This window comes from Sinocyclocheilus anshuiensis, unplaced genomic scaffold (genome assembly GCF_001515605.1).
Source record: "Sinocyclocheilus anshuiensis isolate Anshui unplaced genomic scaffold, SAMN03320099.WGS_v1.1 scaffold183, whole genome shotgun sequence".
Lineage (NCBI taxonomy): Eukaryota > Metazoa > Chordata > Actinopteri > Cypriniformes > Cyprinidae > Sinocyclocheilus > Sinocyclocheilus anshuiensis.
Window position 1 is genome coordinate 2749095 of NW_015548309.1, and position 17589 is coordinate 2766683.

The 17589-nt window shown below is 36.6% G+C and overlaps 1 protein-coding gene and 1 long non-coding RNA gene across 3 annotated transcripts in view; one reads left to right on the plus strand and one right to left on the minus strand.

The window, feature by feature from the left end:
• LOC107656353 (transmembrane protein 168-A-like) overlaps positions 1 to 17589 on the plus strand; it is a 54384-nt gene that overhangs the window by 23522 nt on the left and 13273 nt on the right. Inside the window, exon 2 of one of the 2 annotated variants that reach the window (XM_016444155.1) lies at positions 982 to 1148. The exons of the other annotated variant lie outside the window; for it this stretch is intronic. The gene's annotated coding sequence lies outside the window, so the exon portion shown is untranslated. The remainder of the gene's footprint in view (positions 1 to 981; positions 1149 to 17589) is intronic. 2 annotated transcript variants of the gene reach the window in all.
• LOC107656356 (uncharacterized) overlaps positions 4594 to 17589 on the minus strand; it is a 14737-nt gene continuing 1741 nt past the window's right edge. The window contains exons 2-4 of the long non-coding RNA XR_001630564.1: positions 14254 to 14345; positions 11386 to 11516; positions 4594 to 4944 (exon numbers count right to left, since the gene is read on the minus strand). This is a non-coding gene — a long non-coding RNA (uncharacterized LOC107656356). The remainder of the gene's footprint in view (positions 4945 to 11385; positions 11517 to 14253; positions 14346 to 17589) is intronic.

Consider the following 17589-nt stretch of genomic DNA (forward strand, 5'->3'; position numbering starts at 1 on the left):
CATATATATATATATATGTGTGTGTATGTGTGTGTGTGTGTGTGTGTGTGTGTGTGTGTGTGTGTGTATGAGTATGCACTTAATGTAATGATATTCATAAAAATGCAATGACATTGATTGATATACTTTAGGTGCGGCTTAAAGGAGTCATATGATGTGATTTCAAGTTTTCCTTTCTCTTTGGAGTGTTACAAGCTCTTGGTGCAAAAAGAAGATCTGTAAAGGTGCAAATTACTTTAGGGGCCATTGGAGGTCTTTAATAATGGTAAAACTCTCTGCAAAAAGATATTTCCAGTGGACAAAAGCCATTTACTCCAACAAAATACACATCAAATTTCAAAACCGGACCAAAGATGACAGCGTCTGCATCAGTAGCCTTGGATGACTCCATGAGTCCTTTGAAAACCAGAGAACTGCCATTAGCTTGGGATCCAAAGCCCTAGAGATCCTCCAACCCAGTCACAATGAATCTGAATTTCATGTTGATGATTTAGGTTATTTTTTTTTATTCCTAGACACCCCCTAACACACACTCCAGTCAGGCTACACACACTCCCTGTCTACTTATGACCTTCTCCGCAGCCATATTCTTCACAGAGCGAGAACACAGCCCTCAGCGAGACGTGGCTTCTCTCTCCAAAGTCTCTCCATGCTTTGGCGCTTGTTTAAAAATTCTCACCGAGACAAAAGATGGATTAAGTAAAGTTGCTTCAAATCCTCGGCAGGAGAGTTAAGGGTTCTTCCTGAATAATGATGATAAATATGTGCTTTTTTCTCCCTCAGATTTGATTTGCGATGAACAATGCAGCAGTTTCTATTCCGCCGTTCCTCCCAAGTTAATATTTCTACAACAAATTCTCCATCCATGCACGACGACCCAACTCAGTCTTGAAAAACAATACTTAATTTTACAAGTCCCTGTAGCTTTAGCTACAACGTGAATTATTAATCTTCCACAGCTTGCGAAGTCTTGTTTCAAAGCTTTGTATTTCCAGAGAGAGAGGGGGGAAATTTAATCAAACACTAAGAAAGAAGAGTCTGAGGGGCGCTTGGAAGGGTGCACAAAGTCTTCAGAGACAAACTGTCGCTGTGAAAGGAGAAAAAAGGACAAGCCTGACCTATGCTAGCATGGTTGAGCTTCACCTCAGGTGAGTTTCTGCAGCATGCGTCTCACGTTGTCATGTTGCCACCACAGTACCGCATCTGTCTCCCTCTCTCGCTCTCTCTCTTTCCTGAGGCCTGCTCATGAAGGGAAATGTTATATTTAGCTGACCAGTATTTTGTTTGTTCACTGGATGTAACGGTGCCCTTGGAAGACTGCCAGATTGCTGCAGAGCCCAATCTCTCTCTCTCTTTCTTTTTCTATTTGTCTCTCATATATATGTATAAATTTATAAATATATATTTGATTGACTGCCTCGAACCTTTTAGCACACGACAGCTGATTTATTGTGACATTGCCACCCAGAGTGAAAATGCCATGTCCAAAAGTACCAAGTTGACTTCACATTGCACTTCCAAAATACTAATAATCTTGTAGAAGCATCAAGAGATATCAAAGAAAACTGCATGCTCATTTAATCCTGTCAATCGTGAAACACCTTGGGTGTATTAATACTGTACATTCATTACCTTTATTAAAAGGACCGTTCACCAACAAAAAAAATATATAATCTGCCATAATTTACTCACCCTCAAACTCTCTTCCATCTGTGGAACACAAGAGAAGTTTTGAAGAATGATTATGCTGCACTTTTCCATAAAATAGAAGTGGATAGAGACCAAAGACAATCAAGCTCCTAAATGACAAATAAGCACCATAAAAGCTTTATGAAAGTTGCCAATATAAATTATAAGTCTCAGTCATTGTTTACTCATCCTCAAACACATACATCTTTTTTTTTTCATCTGTGGAGCACAAAAGGAGATGTTTTGAAGAATGATCCCGCTGCCCTTTTCCATACAATAGAAGTGGATAGGGACCAAAGACTTTCAAGCTCCTAAAAGGACAAAAAGCACCATAAAAAGCATCATGAAATTGGCCAATACAACTTGTGTGTTATATTCCAAGTCTTCAGAAGTTTTGTTTACAAAAGACATATCAAAACATACCAAAGCATTGTTATTCACTGAATATCTTGCCTTGACATTTTTGGTCTCCATTCACTTTCATTGTATAAAAAGAGTAACGTTTGATGATCCTTTAGCGTCTTTTGGCACATTTTTCATTGCCAAAGCTAACAAAACAGAATAATTGAGCATGTTGTGCCTGAAATGTCAATTATTTTCATTTTAGTCTGAAATATAAAATGTATTTTTGTACACTGTATTATATAAAATGGCACAGACCTCACTTCTGTGACAATTCATCATGCTAACACCTCAGCAAACCAGTTTACATGTGTCTGACCCAAGGATTATATCAAAATGAGAATTTATGAAATCAATATTTGCCATGTTGTTTTATCTGACACATATTTAGATAGTAATGAGCTCAGCTCACATCAGATTCGGGCCTAATCGGATACATTACCTTGGCAAAGCTTCTGCATGCGTGGGTGCCGCGATCCTGGAAGGTTTCACCATGTAAATGCACTTTAAGGGTCTTAAACGGCATTTGTTTTTTGAAGACAAATATCCCGAGCAGTCATTCAGGCTTCAAAAAACCCTGACCTACTTCTAAACGTGGACATACTCAAAAGGAAATAAGTCAGTTCGTGTGTGATTGTTGTCTTGATTACAGCGTAAAGTGCAGTCAACCAGCTGCCCTGGTGGTTTCTGACTCAAATTCTCTGTGAATGAGATTACTCTTCCCAGAAAGCTTTTGTGCACTCAAAATTTGTTTTCCATATACTCACGTCTTTAGCAGAATCTCTTCTCTTCATGTGAGAGATTAATGCGAGCGGACAGGAGCGAACAGCTGAATCATATTTTCAAAGGCTGCAACACAGCAGCGGGGTGGCCACCTCTGCTCTGGCCTCGTCTGGTCACTGGACCGCGTTGGCTTTTATCAGCACAATCTGCTCCCGTGTCCCTCGTGATGAGAAAGCACCTGGCCTCCAATTGGGGAAAAGCTGTCCAAACCAACCGAGGTTCACCGGTCTGTGGTCCGGACCTCAACGGCGACACCCACAAATTCAATGTCGCCGCCACTTGAATACAAAACCTCAGCGGCGGAAAGCCTTAAATACAAACATTTGACTGTTAATCATTACGAAGATTATTTCCGAGGAAGCACTCATTTTAATTGGATGTATGGAATGCAGCTCACATTTCCTAAACAAACAGAGGGAATTGAGCTTTGCCATTTTCCGAGTGCAATGAGTCTTATCGTGCATCAACAAATGGAAAGTGCAATGAGGAGGAGCTGTAAAATCATTTATGTATTCATAGAGAATTACTCAACCTCTGCTACAATGTTATCTTACTCTGAGAGTTAGTGTGAAAGCCCCAGATTGAGAAACGTTTTTGGACAAAAATAAAAACAATATAGAGTTTTTATACAAAAATCAAAAATGTTCATTTGTGTCTACAAATGATAGACTAAAATGACCCTAAAAGCACCAGTACCTGCTGCTAGCATAATGGAGCTTACAGTGAAGTTTCCTGCACTACACTGTAATTAGATTTTTAATTTTTTTATTAACCCTAACCTAACCCTAACCCAACCTTCTTTGCTGGTGTCATAAAGATTAACTGGCAAGAGAGCTTCTTCAACACTGATCTTTAGACAATGTTCTCACAAGTTTGAATTTGTCAGCTAACAATGTCCTACAGTGGATATAAAGTGCATGCAGCATAGGAGAAGTCATTTTTTTCTGATTTAAAAAAAATATATATTTCCACCACATCTCTATATGTACTGTGTTAAAGAGTGTTATGTAGTGGAAATTATATTTTAAACAGTTTTGGGATATAATTGTGCCTGGTGTTTAATGAATTTGAAATACACAACATAATATTTAATAATAATAATAACAACAGTAACTAATAATAATTTAATAATAATAATTTAACATTTTAGCATATTTTGACCAAATTACAGCTTGATATGTAATAATAATAATAATGTTTGCAATGATAATATTTAAATATTTTAACAAGAATATTTGAATTTTATTTATGTATTTTGTGCTCAATTCGACCAAATTACAGCTTGTTTGCAAATGATAAACAATAAAATTATTCTGTTCAAAAGGGATTTTTACCTTGATTTTTCACATCACGTTTCATCGTGGTGTCTCTTCGTAACCAAGTAAAGAAACTAAAATAAAATAAAAATGTAGAAAAGATGGTATTAGCGGCTAAATTGTTGGTTATTGTGAAAAATGTTTATAACTGAATGGCAATTTGTAATGTGTGTAAAAATTACAATCATTTCCCAACAATAAATAACAAAATGGTTTATTTCAATCTTTGCGATCAAAGTTCAAAGTTTTAAAAATATAATAATTAGTATTTTTATCCAAATTTATTTTCATATTTTAAGATTGAAGGTCTGGTAAAGGGACCTCCAATAAATGGGAAAACAATAAAACAGCAATAATAATTAAGTTTAATGTGTCCTTCATAAAACTAAATCTGTTGGTTTTAATAAAAATCAACCCCTGAAATTCTAAAAAACGTCCGTAATTGAACAAACACACATTTATGTGCATCATACATCTGCAAATGGCGGTGTCGCTAAGGTTCCGTGGGCGGAGAATCGCCGCCTCCTCAAGTTGCAGCTTATCTCAGTCAACAGGCTGCGGCGAGTCTGACAAGCACTTTTGTCTCAGCCCACGTGCACTCCTTTATCTCTGTCTTTCTTTCCTTCACCCTCCTCTTCTTCTTCAACAGCTGTCCAAACCGAAGCACCCCTCAGCCTCTTCATCACCCACTTACGCCAACTTTGCGCAGCCAATTAGCATGTTGCAATCCCAATCAAAACAACGGTCTGTCAACCTGTAACAGAACGACACCCGGTTACTCTGCCTCCATAATCCATACGCCTGAGAGTTGAGCTTTGATAGTACAAGTGTTGTAGCTGTGGTGATATCCCTGTGTTTGTCTGGAGACTTTCTGTACGTCTTACTATGCCAACATACACCTCGACTCTCAATACAGCACAGAGACTATCCAATATAGAGCACTCCGGAATGGTAATCTGTGAATTGGAGCCCTCAGGGCAAATTCATTAAGTGTTCTATTGCTTTGTTCAGCAAAATTTTTTTATTGTGTTCATTTACTCTATTAGGCTTAATATAGTTGTTGCTGATTTGGTGGAAATAGGACTAAAATTAAACTTGACTGCTATTAGCAAAATTAGCAACAAGCAAGGGACATTTCCATAGTGTGCTTAATGTATTGTTCAATGGCCGTTGTTATTATTATTAGCAGGCATCGAGCAGCCAAAGGCTTTCTGTCACCTGCAAATGAAGATGTATGACACCACATTTCTCCCAGTTCAAGTAGCATTGTGGACTCTCTGGAAAGTGTTTTTCCACCACAGCTTCATTCTGTATTAATTTCAGTGTACAAAAAAGGAAAAACATCTGCATAGGGTGAAGGGCTTGTCATTGGAGGATGAATGAGGAGATTATTTGCATAAGCTGTCTCAGCATTAGCTATAAGATGGATTTTGCATCACTAGCTTTGTGATCCCTGACTGTAAGAGTTTCTCTGAGATACCAGACAAGATGAGACTCTTTTAGATTTGATATCCAAAACTGACACTCACCAGATGCAAGGAAAACTTTTTTTAAAGTTATTTACTGGCATGTATGTTTCCATTAAGAACTTTAAATATACATGGAAACTTTCCATTGCACCAAAGGTTCTTTATAGTGGACAAAGGTTCTTCAGTTTATTAAAAAGTTCTGTTAATTGGTTCTTTTAAGAACCTTTCCATTCAAGGTTCTTTGCGGAACCCAAAATGGTTCTTTAAAAGGCAAAATAAATAAATAACCAGCCAACCTTTGGAACCTTTATATTTAACTGCATAATAAATAGTTTAAATTAATTTTAAAATATTAAAAATATAAACATTTTATTCAATTCATTTAGTAATAAAATGTGAGTTGATTTATTTACTCAACTGATTTGTTCATAACACCAATTCATTTAGTAACAACACTTCTGCACTGAAACAAAAATTGGTGTACAATTTTCAATTGCTAGTAAAGTTCATAATTTAATTACAATGAAAATGGCAAGTAACAGATTAAATTAAAATTACATTTTGAAGTAGAAAAACTGAAATAGTATTTTCTTCTTAAAATGTAGTCCAGTGACAGTGCACTGTAAAAAAATAAAAATAAAATTGTAAATAAGATTATTTCAGTTTTTCTTTTTGTTGCTCAGAGTCACGCAATGGTTAAATATGCATTGGTTAATTTGGTAATAATTTTGTATAAGTGGAACAAAAGCAGACAACGTAACTGGCAATATTTTATCTAAAATGTCAGTTACTTAATATTAGCTTTTTGTTTATTGAACTGCTGTATTACAGTAATATACAAGTGAAGACACGGAGAAACTGGTTAATATATAATGTTAGAAACAATAACTGCCTATGTTTGCCACAAATATAAAAGGGAAATATTTCTTTGTCATAGGGACATGACTGTTTGTGCAGCATATAGTTTCATGGCCAGTACGAAGAATGTATGGCCCGTAAATGTTCTCAATTCAGTCAGAAAGTAATTTTTTGACCCAGCTTAACTCTTTCTATTATATATTCTGCTCTGTGTACCAAGATGGAAAGTAGGATGTAACACAGTGGAGAGACAAATGGGCAAGCCAAGGAAGCGCCGCAAATGATTTTTCAAAACAAATTTGTACATCAATTCCCTCAGGTTGTGGAACAAGCAAGCAGATTTAATTGGGAAGATGCCCTAGAATAGGAGCTCACCTGGAGAGGACCATTTTTTACACTCTTTCCTTGTGTCTCTCAGTCTCTCTCCCTCCCTCTCTATATTCTTTATCTCAGTCTGTCAGAGAGGCTCTGTAATCACTTCATCTGTTATCAGTCATTCCCACTGTTTCTGCCATCCCAGAATTCTCGGCTCTTGTTGAAAGTCTCCTCTATTGACAGCCCTGGGTTATCAGCAGCTTGTGAGGTAACATCACTCGGATACTCCGTTTGCTGTGCATGTCTCTTCTAGATTTACATTGTTTTATTATCGACTAGTTCATTAAAGTGTATATATATATATATATATATATATATATATATATAAAAACAGTTTTTTTACAAATACAAATGCAATCATTAGCAAATCTCAAAATAACTAAACTACTGTATATTGTACTGTATAATGTATATATTCATACTGTACATACAGTTTTAAAGTAATTATTAACATTTTAATCATTTTTATTTAATGGTGAATACAATAAGAATACATAAGTCATTCAGTTTGGAATGGCATAAGGGTGAATAAATAAATGTTTTTTCGAATGAACTATTCCTTTAATCATATTCATCAAAAGTACTTTTCATTTCTTAAACCCGCTTGTCTGCTTCAATGTAGATATTACAGTATAGCATTGTTTTTTCGCTATGCATGCATCACCGTGATTAGGAATGCTGTCCTGGATGTGTTTTGTGCTGTCGGATCGGTTGACTTTGACTTGCCTGTTGTCTTATTTGTTCCCTGTTTTTGTTCAGTTCCAAATCCATATCATGACTCAGCCCACAAGCAAGCTGTCCACGTCTATATTTGCACTGACTCAAAAGCATACTGTTAAGTGGGTCAGATCTTAGGAAACTTTGGCCTGCTTTGCCAGTTGGACCCATGGTAATGAGGAAAAAAAGGAGGGCGAAATCTGTTGGCCCTTGTGCAGCGCGGACTCATAAACGCGAGCTCCGCAGATTGATGCGTTCTTACCGAATTTTGGCCCAACTAGCCGGGAGCTCGGCGTGAGGGTAGCCTGCATGACCTCATCAAACATCCTCATAAATCAGAAAAGTTTGGTGTGCCTAAAATTTATTTTCCCGGAAAGTTTGCTGCAATCTACATAGAAACGGTTAAGCAGAAAAGCCTGTGATGGAAGCAGCAGTTTTATGACTTTGCAGCTGAATTAAATGAGGCATGTTGATGGCTTTGTGCCTAGAGTGATAAAAGTGATTTTCTTTTATTTTTTCGCGAACAGGCCTCAGTGGTACAGGTAGCCTCAGTACTTGGCTTGATGGGGCTTGTCCATTTTCAGCTCCCTTTTGCTCTAGTGGAGATGAAGAGGCCGTGATTGTGCCGGAATAAATATCCGGGAGTGCATGTGCCCTGAATCAACCCTCGTTCCCTTTGCTCGACAGTGTAAGGTCACTCTCAACGGCTGGAGGGAGGATGGGACGTCCTGCTAATCCAAGCCCTCGTCCAGCTCACATGTAGGGATTACATCCTCCCTTTACATTACGACAATTGTCCCCGTGCATCTCGCCGATGACCTGTTCTCTAAGCCGGAGAAAGAACATGACCAAAACACATGCTTAATCATGGTGCATCTCTACAGCTGTTGCATTTTCTGTACTTGAGTTACTATAGCGACAGTCAGTCATGTTGGCCTTGATGTTTTCACAGTCCCCTCTAATTAGGCTCCGTGGTTTAAAATGACTCGGGACATTTCGGTGCACGCGCAAATCCTTCTGACAGCACGGTCCACTGAAAGAGAAACTGTGAAGGTAATGTTTGCGCTATGAAAACTTGAGGACATCGTCTTTGACTCTGATATAGCGCATATCCTAAATCTTTAGTAGTAATGTTTTATGTGTATGGCTACATGTTTGGTTAATTTTGTTAATTATATTTTACAATCATCCAAGCCATTTTACTCTGTGCCCTATCCAGAAACAATTATGAAGACAAATACTATTTTTCTAAAATTAGTATTTGTAAAAAAATTTAAAATAAAAAGTATTTGCAAAAAATTCTGTCGCATTCTGTCTGACAAGTCTATTTTAATACTGACCTACAATCAATAAATAGTTGATGTTAAAATGTAAATGGTTAAATATTCAAATTATTGATATCAAAAAGATTTAAAACAAAATTTCATTTTCATTTAAAATTTTCAAGTTTACACATTTAGGCATCACAACATCAAAACTGTATAATATACAGTATAAAATTAGATATTCATTTTGAGAATGAAATTATATTTAATTATAAAAGTTGAAATTATATTTAACACAATTAACTTTAAATTAATCTTAAATAATGGCAAAAATAATCCAAATGTAAAAATAGATGAAATGTGCATGCATAGTTAAATATCCAATACTGAAATATATTTAAAAAATAAAAAATATCTGATAATGGTAGATAAGATATCAATACTGTATATCATGCATCAATGCACCAAGCACAATAAGACCATAATGTGTATTAGAAAAGTAAATAGGTTCAATGTTAATTTCATGACTTAGCATCTCTTAAATAATGGCAAAAATAATCCAAATGGAAAAATAGATGAAATGTGCATGCATAGTTAAATATCCAATACTGAAATATATTTAAAAAATTAAAAATATCTGATAATGGTAGATAAGATATCAATACTGTATATCATGCATCAATGCACCAAGCACAATAAGACCATAATGTGTATTAGAAAAGTAAATAGGTTCAATGTTAATTTCATGACTTAGCATCAATATATAACATTAATCATATGTTGTATGTGATATGTGATTTTGTTGCTTTGCGAAGAATTTTGTTTACTTTCACACTGGAAAAAAATGGTGTAGAAACAATTTTCACTTAGAAATTGCTAGTAGATTTCACAATTAATTACAAAGAAACAGCAAGTAACACACTGAATTAAACATGACATTTTCACTTTCACACTGGAAAAAAATGGTGTAGAAACAATTTTCATAGAAATTGCTAGTAGATTTCACAATTAATTACAAAGAAACAGCAAGTAACACACTGAATTAAACATGACATTTTGGACAAAAAAAACATTTTTTTTTGTTGTAAAAAGTACTCCAAAAATTTTATTTACAATTTAAAAAATCATTTTTTAGTGGGTAGAAGAATTATTTTACTATGGAAACTGGCCACATCACACTAACTTGACCAAGTAAACCGTGCCATTTATTCCCATTTCATTATTATACCTGCCAGAAATATTATCACATTAACTCGCCTTGAAATGTCATACATATATCATGCTAGATGAAGCTTTTAGATGAAGGCCGTACGTTTCATTCATCATTGGGAACACACAAGCATGAGATCCATAAACAAAATACAGCCTCCTGTGAGGCGAAGTAGATGTGAGGTGGCCGACACTCTCTGACAGCATCTCAGAGAGGGACCGCTGAAACCAGCCCCTCCGGCAACCCATTTATTTTTAACTCTCCCTCATCCCGCCGTCTGCAAAAAAAAAGCTCCCGGCTCTCCATTAGTGCGGTCACGTGCTGTCAGCGATGCACGGGCCAGTGGATGGCAACAAGGGACCAAGAGTCCCCTCTCTACATATCCAATCAGCTTAAACTCTGAAATAATAATAACCAATAAGACTAAAAAAAAAGAAAATATCTCAACATTTCAAAGTGTGCTCCAATTTACCTAGATAATCAATATGAACTCTGAAAATATCTGTTATATTATCTACTTTATACTCGTATTGCATATCAAAAAATATTCTAATTTGCGCCTACAATCCTTAGAAATATAAATATAGAAGAAATATCAAGCAAATGCTTAAATTAAACATAAATGTTGCTCCAGAGACGTAATGGAGTCCTTCAAAGTGCACCCTTGGAAAAATAAAATTCTTGCGGTGGGAATGAATATTTGCAGTTGATGACGAAAATGAGACAGAGCCAACGGATGATTGACGGAAACATGACAGCATTGTAACACAAGAACCGTGTGGAAGACGGCCTGTTTGTGTGTTTGCAACTCCTTATTTTGTCCTGCCTGTTACAGGACTGCCAGCTGTGCCGTGCTCCAGTTTTAAAAGCTGAAGAATAGTCTCTCCAGAGAGCAAAACATGCAGTCTTAGATGCAGGAGAGGAATGGACGCCCACTTTCTAGCATTAACGCACTTCAAAAACAGTTTGGATGCATTAACCACCTCTGGTTAATATTCTGAAAGTGTGGTGACCCCGATAGAGCGCTGCATAAAAACTCCCACCCATTTTGCCATGACAATCGTGATCTACGGGCAAGCGTATGACCGTGCATGCATGTGAGGCCACGGGTGTATTTTTTACAATTCATTCTTGGAGCAATCAGGCATCTCAACCACTGTGTCTATTCTGTCATTACTGCTTTAATAAAGCGTGAAAGTGGCTTGCTCGCTCACCTTGAGTGTGTGAGCACGCGTGCGTGTGTGTATGGGAGGGGTGAAGAGTGTGTCAAGTGTCCGCTGCTGTGTATCAAACTGACTCACCAATCAGGAGAGGAGGTGGATTAGTTTGTTGCTGTAGCAGTGGGCGGACTATCAGAGCTCCTCGTGCAGTCACATCATCTCTTTTTCTCTGTGCATGTCTGAAACTCTTCAGTGGGTCCTTATGCAATGGCCTAAAAAGCGTACAAGTCACTGTTAAAAATATATGAATGCCATTGCATGCCATTGAAAACAACATATCAAAACAAGTGGAATTTATTTTTAACAAAGGTATTTTACCAAAATCACGTTTCTCAGATTTGGCCAGCATTTCAACTGACTCAAGAAAGTACGGTCCAGGTTACTACGTTACTCACAAACAAACATGGTGCATAATGGTCTTGATTTTTGAATGGTCAGAAGAAGTTCAATGAATGAATTAATGAATGAATTAATGAATATCACAATCATGAGCTGGCTTTTTGAAGTTATTTAAATATAAAACAATTATATACACACACACACACACACACACACAGACATATATATATATATATATATAATTTTTTACAGTTTTATATTTATGTTTTATGTTATACATATATTTTAACAAATATTACATTCAGGGAAAAATAAAGTGTCTTAAGTATATGTGCAGTATGAAAAAAATAGGAAATTTAAAAAATACATATATTTAATTTTTATTTTCATTTACCATCATGCAATTATGAGCTGGCTTTTGATTTTTGATTTAAACATTATATATATAAATATATATTACAGTTAATTTCAGATGAATAGAGAAAATAAAAGTGGCTAAAGTACCAGTGCATTGTGGGATAGATAAAATATCTGGGAAACGTGCCATGTAGTTTTGTTTCATAAATCTATTAAAAAAAAATCACCTTGTGGGTTTAAATCAACTGCACAATTTTGCTCAGAAAAGTGAAATTAGTTCTGAGAAAAGCTCTAGTGCCATTTGTTTGAATTGTAAATGTCGCTTAACCATCCAATAATGGTTTGGGCCACTGTATTGCTCTGCATGTGCAAATCTTAGCAAGAAATAAGGACAGAGAGGAATAATCACATGGCTGTTCTCTCTCTCCAAGAGTTTTGGCTGTGAATCAAGCCTCCCCAACACACATTCTCCCTGTCTCTATCTACCTAAACGCCTGCTCTCTTGCGTTGCTAAAAGTGCGCTCCCAAGGGGCTCAGCGTTGTCTGGCTTAGGGGAGAGGAAACTCGCTGACTAGGCCGGGTACGACGCAGGACGAGGGTATGTGGCGCTTGGCTCATGGTGCTGCTTTGATTTTTTTCTCTCGTGTTCCCTGACTCCCTCTGGCCGTGGCCATAGAGCTCTGGGAGATGTGAAGGGTGATGAATGGAAGGGTTTGTGTTTTGGGAGGAGCGGCGTTCCCTCCTGAAACCTTTCAGCGAGACGTGCCATCACTCATGGCAGGCTGGCCAGGAAAGCCTCATTCCAGGTGCTGCTGGCTAGTGATTTTCAGACAGTTTTTTGGCAGACTGCTCAACACAATGGATAATAGAGTGTGATAAAAAAAAGAAAAAACAGGACTCAGTGGTTGAGATACGTTTCTCCTCCCATGAGCCTTTGTATTTCTTCTCAATTCAATGTAAAATTTAACTCTACAAATAAGCAATGGATCAATACAAACCAGAGGGCAAAGTTTGAACCAATATTGAGTACCAATTCAATAAATAGAAAGCCTATGCATGTATCTTCATTGTGTTCAATCCTTTGTTGGTGTTCAAACAGCATTCCTGTCAAACCAACCTGAACCACTCCTAAAACCAAACAGAAATGGCAGGTTGATAAGAAAATTTTATTTTTATTTATTTATTTGCTCAACAGTTTGTGAGATTTCTTTCTTAAACCCTAAAATCTAACTGGATGATAAAAACATTGTTGCAGGATGAACAAGGACGTCCTACTATGCAATTTAATGCATACTAAATGCAACAAAAATAAAACGAACAACCTAATTGGATCATATTATGCATATTAAGTTTCACTGCTTTTATCTATTTAATTTCACTTAATTAAATGTTTAATGCTGAATGTTTATGTAATATAAAATATGTCAGTCAGGGTCTAGTATCTTTGATTTGTGTATGGCATCAAAAGACTCTTATGAACAAATTTGCTATAATTCAATAAAAGGCCACTGACACCGATTAATCATGCTTCATTTTTTACAAATATCTTCAGTGTAGAATCAACATTGACCATAACTATTTCTAAGTTACCGTCATGTTATGAATTGTGCATACATATGTGACATGCTCATTCATTTTTAATTAAGACTTCGCAATGGGCGGAATCAGTGTGTCAACAACTTGTCACCCAACTTTACATTAACCTTTGATATAATATCTGGTTGAAAGAAACCGTGTTTTGACCCTGAATCCTTCATAGTCACTGTCATTTATATGGCATTGAGAAGCATGAGGGACACGACCACCTTCTTACACTCCATCTGTCCAGTGTGTGATCAAGCGGCAAACTGCTGACTCAGCCTAAGGCGACGTCCAACTATAGCAGACTCAAAATAACTTGATTTGGGTCAGGTTGTCACACCTACAGACAACCTGTTTTTGCAGCTCTTATGAAAAGAAAAAAAGGTTTAAATCAGCCTAAGCTGGTTTGCAGGTCTCTCCTGGCCTAGCTGTTTTTTTTAGTTGATCAAAAATGGTGAAAACGTCTCTAAAACCATCAAACCAGCCCACCGAGACCAAAAAAAAAAAAAAAAACCATACTCACCAATTAAGACTAGAAGACAGGTGACAAACTTGCTGATCATTCCCACCACTGATGTCGAAATAATACCAGAAGTACCTTGAAAGCAACTGTAATAGATTGAATTAGGATGCAAATGATGGAGAAATTTTACTTTGTGAAACTGATCTTACCTTGTTTGGAGCTGGACAATGGTTTGTCAGTTTTTCAGTGTGAGAAGAAGCTCAAAACATCATGTTGGACGACATCAGAAAGGTCAGCAGAGCTATTAAAGAGAAAATTCACCACTGAAACGATGAGCTTTTGATAAAAATTGTCTATCTATGCGGTATAAAGGCAAAAGGTTTTTGAAATTGATGTTACATTACTAGAGAAAACAGAGAAAAAGGACTGTGGCGTTACCTATTGCCCAAAACGTCAACACCCATAATTGTATGTACAGCAAGACCAAAGATCAGTTTTCAGCTAAGGCTGGACAATAAAAAGAATTTAAGGGTATGTTTACATAACAACAATGTACTAAGAACTACCTTCGTGTTTTTGAAAAGTTTCGCATAAACATTGTCAAAACAATCCCAGTTCACACAGATCAGCGAAAATGACTAAAAATGCTGTATTATGCATGCCAGGCCAGTAGTGGGCGATGCCACTTTGTAAAGAAGCACTGCGCACGTACCTAGAGACTGAACACGTAATACGCATAATGTCACCTTTTATACAAATTAGCATTTTGTAGTTTATACAGAGACAATGTATCATTTTCAAAAACTTGCACTTTGAAACACATTTTCAAAAGTTTTCAAAATGCAGTAGTCGAGTAAACGAACGGCCAAAACGCATAAAAAGTTTTCAGTTTTTAGTTGAAAGCGGTGTCGCGTAAACGCCCACCCTCAAGTTCAAAGTTTATAATGGACTGGGTTTGATCTGTGAGCGTTTAATGCTATCCGATTGACTTTTGCTGACAAATAAACGGGAATATCTCAGTGCAGGTAACATGGAGAAAAAGTACACATTGTTCATTTACATACAATACTATCTATATAATATATAATACAAATACAATAAAAAGCTTGTTGAAAATAGGCAACACGTTTAACTCAAGAAGACTATGTAAATGAAACTTACAACTAACAAGATGTCATCCTTACTGTATCTCCAATATATGAAAAAGGGTACAAAAGCTTTCACTAGAGAGGTACCTTTCAAAAAGGAACACTTTTGTATTTTATTTACCCCTAAAGGGTGCATATTAGTATTTAAAATTTACATATTAGTATCTTTTGAAAGTGTACAACCCCAGTCACAACCTTTTCATCTTTTTTCTGAAAATGTAGAACAACAGAAGATTCAATAATCTGATTGAAAGGATCGGTTGACCCTGAATCCTACATAGTCGCTGTCACTGACAGGGCATCGTGGGGCATCTGTGATTTGGCCACCCTTTTACACTCCATCTGTCCGATGTGCACTCGAGCGCCCGGACTGGAATATCACACGCCAAACTGCTCACTCAGCTTAACTGATCTGACGATTCACATTTAGAGCCAAGAGGAACAACTGCATCTGTGCCTGGGATTCATCCTAAGGGATCAATTTCATTAACTTCCAATCTTTGATCAGTGAACGTAATGGCTCAGACAGAGAGATGCATGCATGTAACCTCTGAATCTTAATCAAGCGAAAGATCACCGATCAGTTCGAATAAACATCACCGTATGGGACATTTCATCCCATTCTGAGACTTACTGTACGACCGTAATACATTCTCACCAGAAGATCTCATCAATATTTCATTCATTTGATCATAGATATGGTGACTAATGCCTTCTTTTGTTAGTATGTTAATAATTCTCTCTATTGGCCGTGATGGCCGTATTACGGCCGTTCAACAGCCCCGCAGTCCCGTCATGCTTTAGCTTCAACAAACAGATTAATGTTGAATTGCAATTTCCTCGCAGTCACCTCAATTAATGGATCCCGGCATCATTTCTGTAGTTCAGCGGTATTGAACAGGTCAGATTATTAAAAAGCCATTTTGGCTATACATGAAAGTGATGTATGAGGTCACCGGCATGAAAGGAAACGTTTTAATGTTTAAGATCAACCGTGATACGATTGTCTTTCTCTCTTTTATTCAGAAAACACACTGTGCCTAAATGTACAGGAGCCATAGACAAGCCAAGTGTATATTTAGCTCATGTAGGCTGGGACAGAAATTGCATTTTGTTACTTCAAGTCCATTTTCATTTTCGGTTCTGTCAGGGAAAATCTGCCGGGCGACATGATTAATTCATGCTAAATTAAATGCTCAAATGTAATACACCAGAATGAGACACAATGTCTCAAATGACATGGCGTAACGTGCTAACTGAAGTGCTTGAATCATTTATGGAAAGACACACTGTGGTTTTATACATTGACAAAACCTCCAATTCCTGAAAAAGACGTGCAACATTCATCCACGGAGACTGACGAGACGTTCAGATGAAAGATTCTCTTTGTCCTATTGAGATGGATGAGTTTGGGCGTATTGTGAGGTATAGCTTTAGCATTCAACAGGCAATGCCGATAAATTTAAATACATCACTAAGATTTGACTCTTTATTCTCCATCCCTGTCTTTTTCATTTGAAGCCTGACATGCTTCTTGATTTAGGCTGTGATGTGGCTGCCTCTCCAAACAGCCTCTTTATGAGCCTCAGTACATCATATTGATTTCTGTGGGAATGAGATTTGTTGCGAGCAGATCGCTCGTGCTGCTGATGCTGTGCTTGTCAGATGAAGGTGGTTGTGCACAAGGAAGGAAGGCAGAAAGAATGGAAGGATGGAGTTTGGTGAATCTGATCCCAATGCCAGGAACTGTAAATTAAGTTGGGCTGCATACTTGGCTGTATGGCAGCCGGCTACAGTCTAATGCTAGTTCCAGACAGTAAACCTACTGTCTGAAGCATTTTGCACACAAAAATCGCAAGCACTGACTGAAATAACAAAGTCATATTTCAGTCAGTTACATAAGAATGTCCATAATAAATCTAAAAATAGTGGATTTTTTTTTAATAAAAAAGGGCAAATCTTTAAACACATATGCCTTCAATGTACTCAAAAATATACAAGAATTATACAATAAAATATTTTCGATAGACATTGAATTCATTATTATTTTCAAACCTCATCATTAAAAAAAAAAATTTTTTTTATATATATTATAAATATGAATATATTAATTGTATATATTGATAACATAAAATAGCTTTTTACTATATATATAGTATAATATATATATTAAACTTTTTTATTTTATCAATTCATAAATATAATTTATGAATTATAGTTTGACACCTTGTGAACTGCAAACAATTATTGAACTGAATTAATTTAAAATTGATCAAAACTTCTCTGCAATTCATTTAAACGGGGTTAGTCGTTGCCTAATGGTTAGATAGTCGGACTTGTAACCCGAAGGTTGTGGGTTCGAGTCTCAGGTCCGGCAGGAATTGTTGGTGGGGGGAG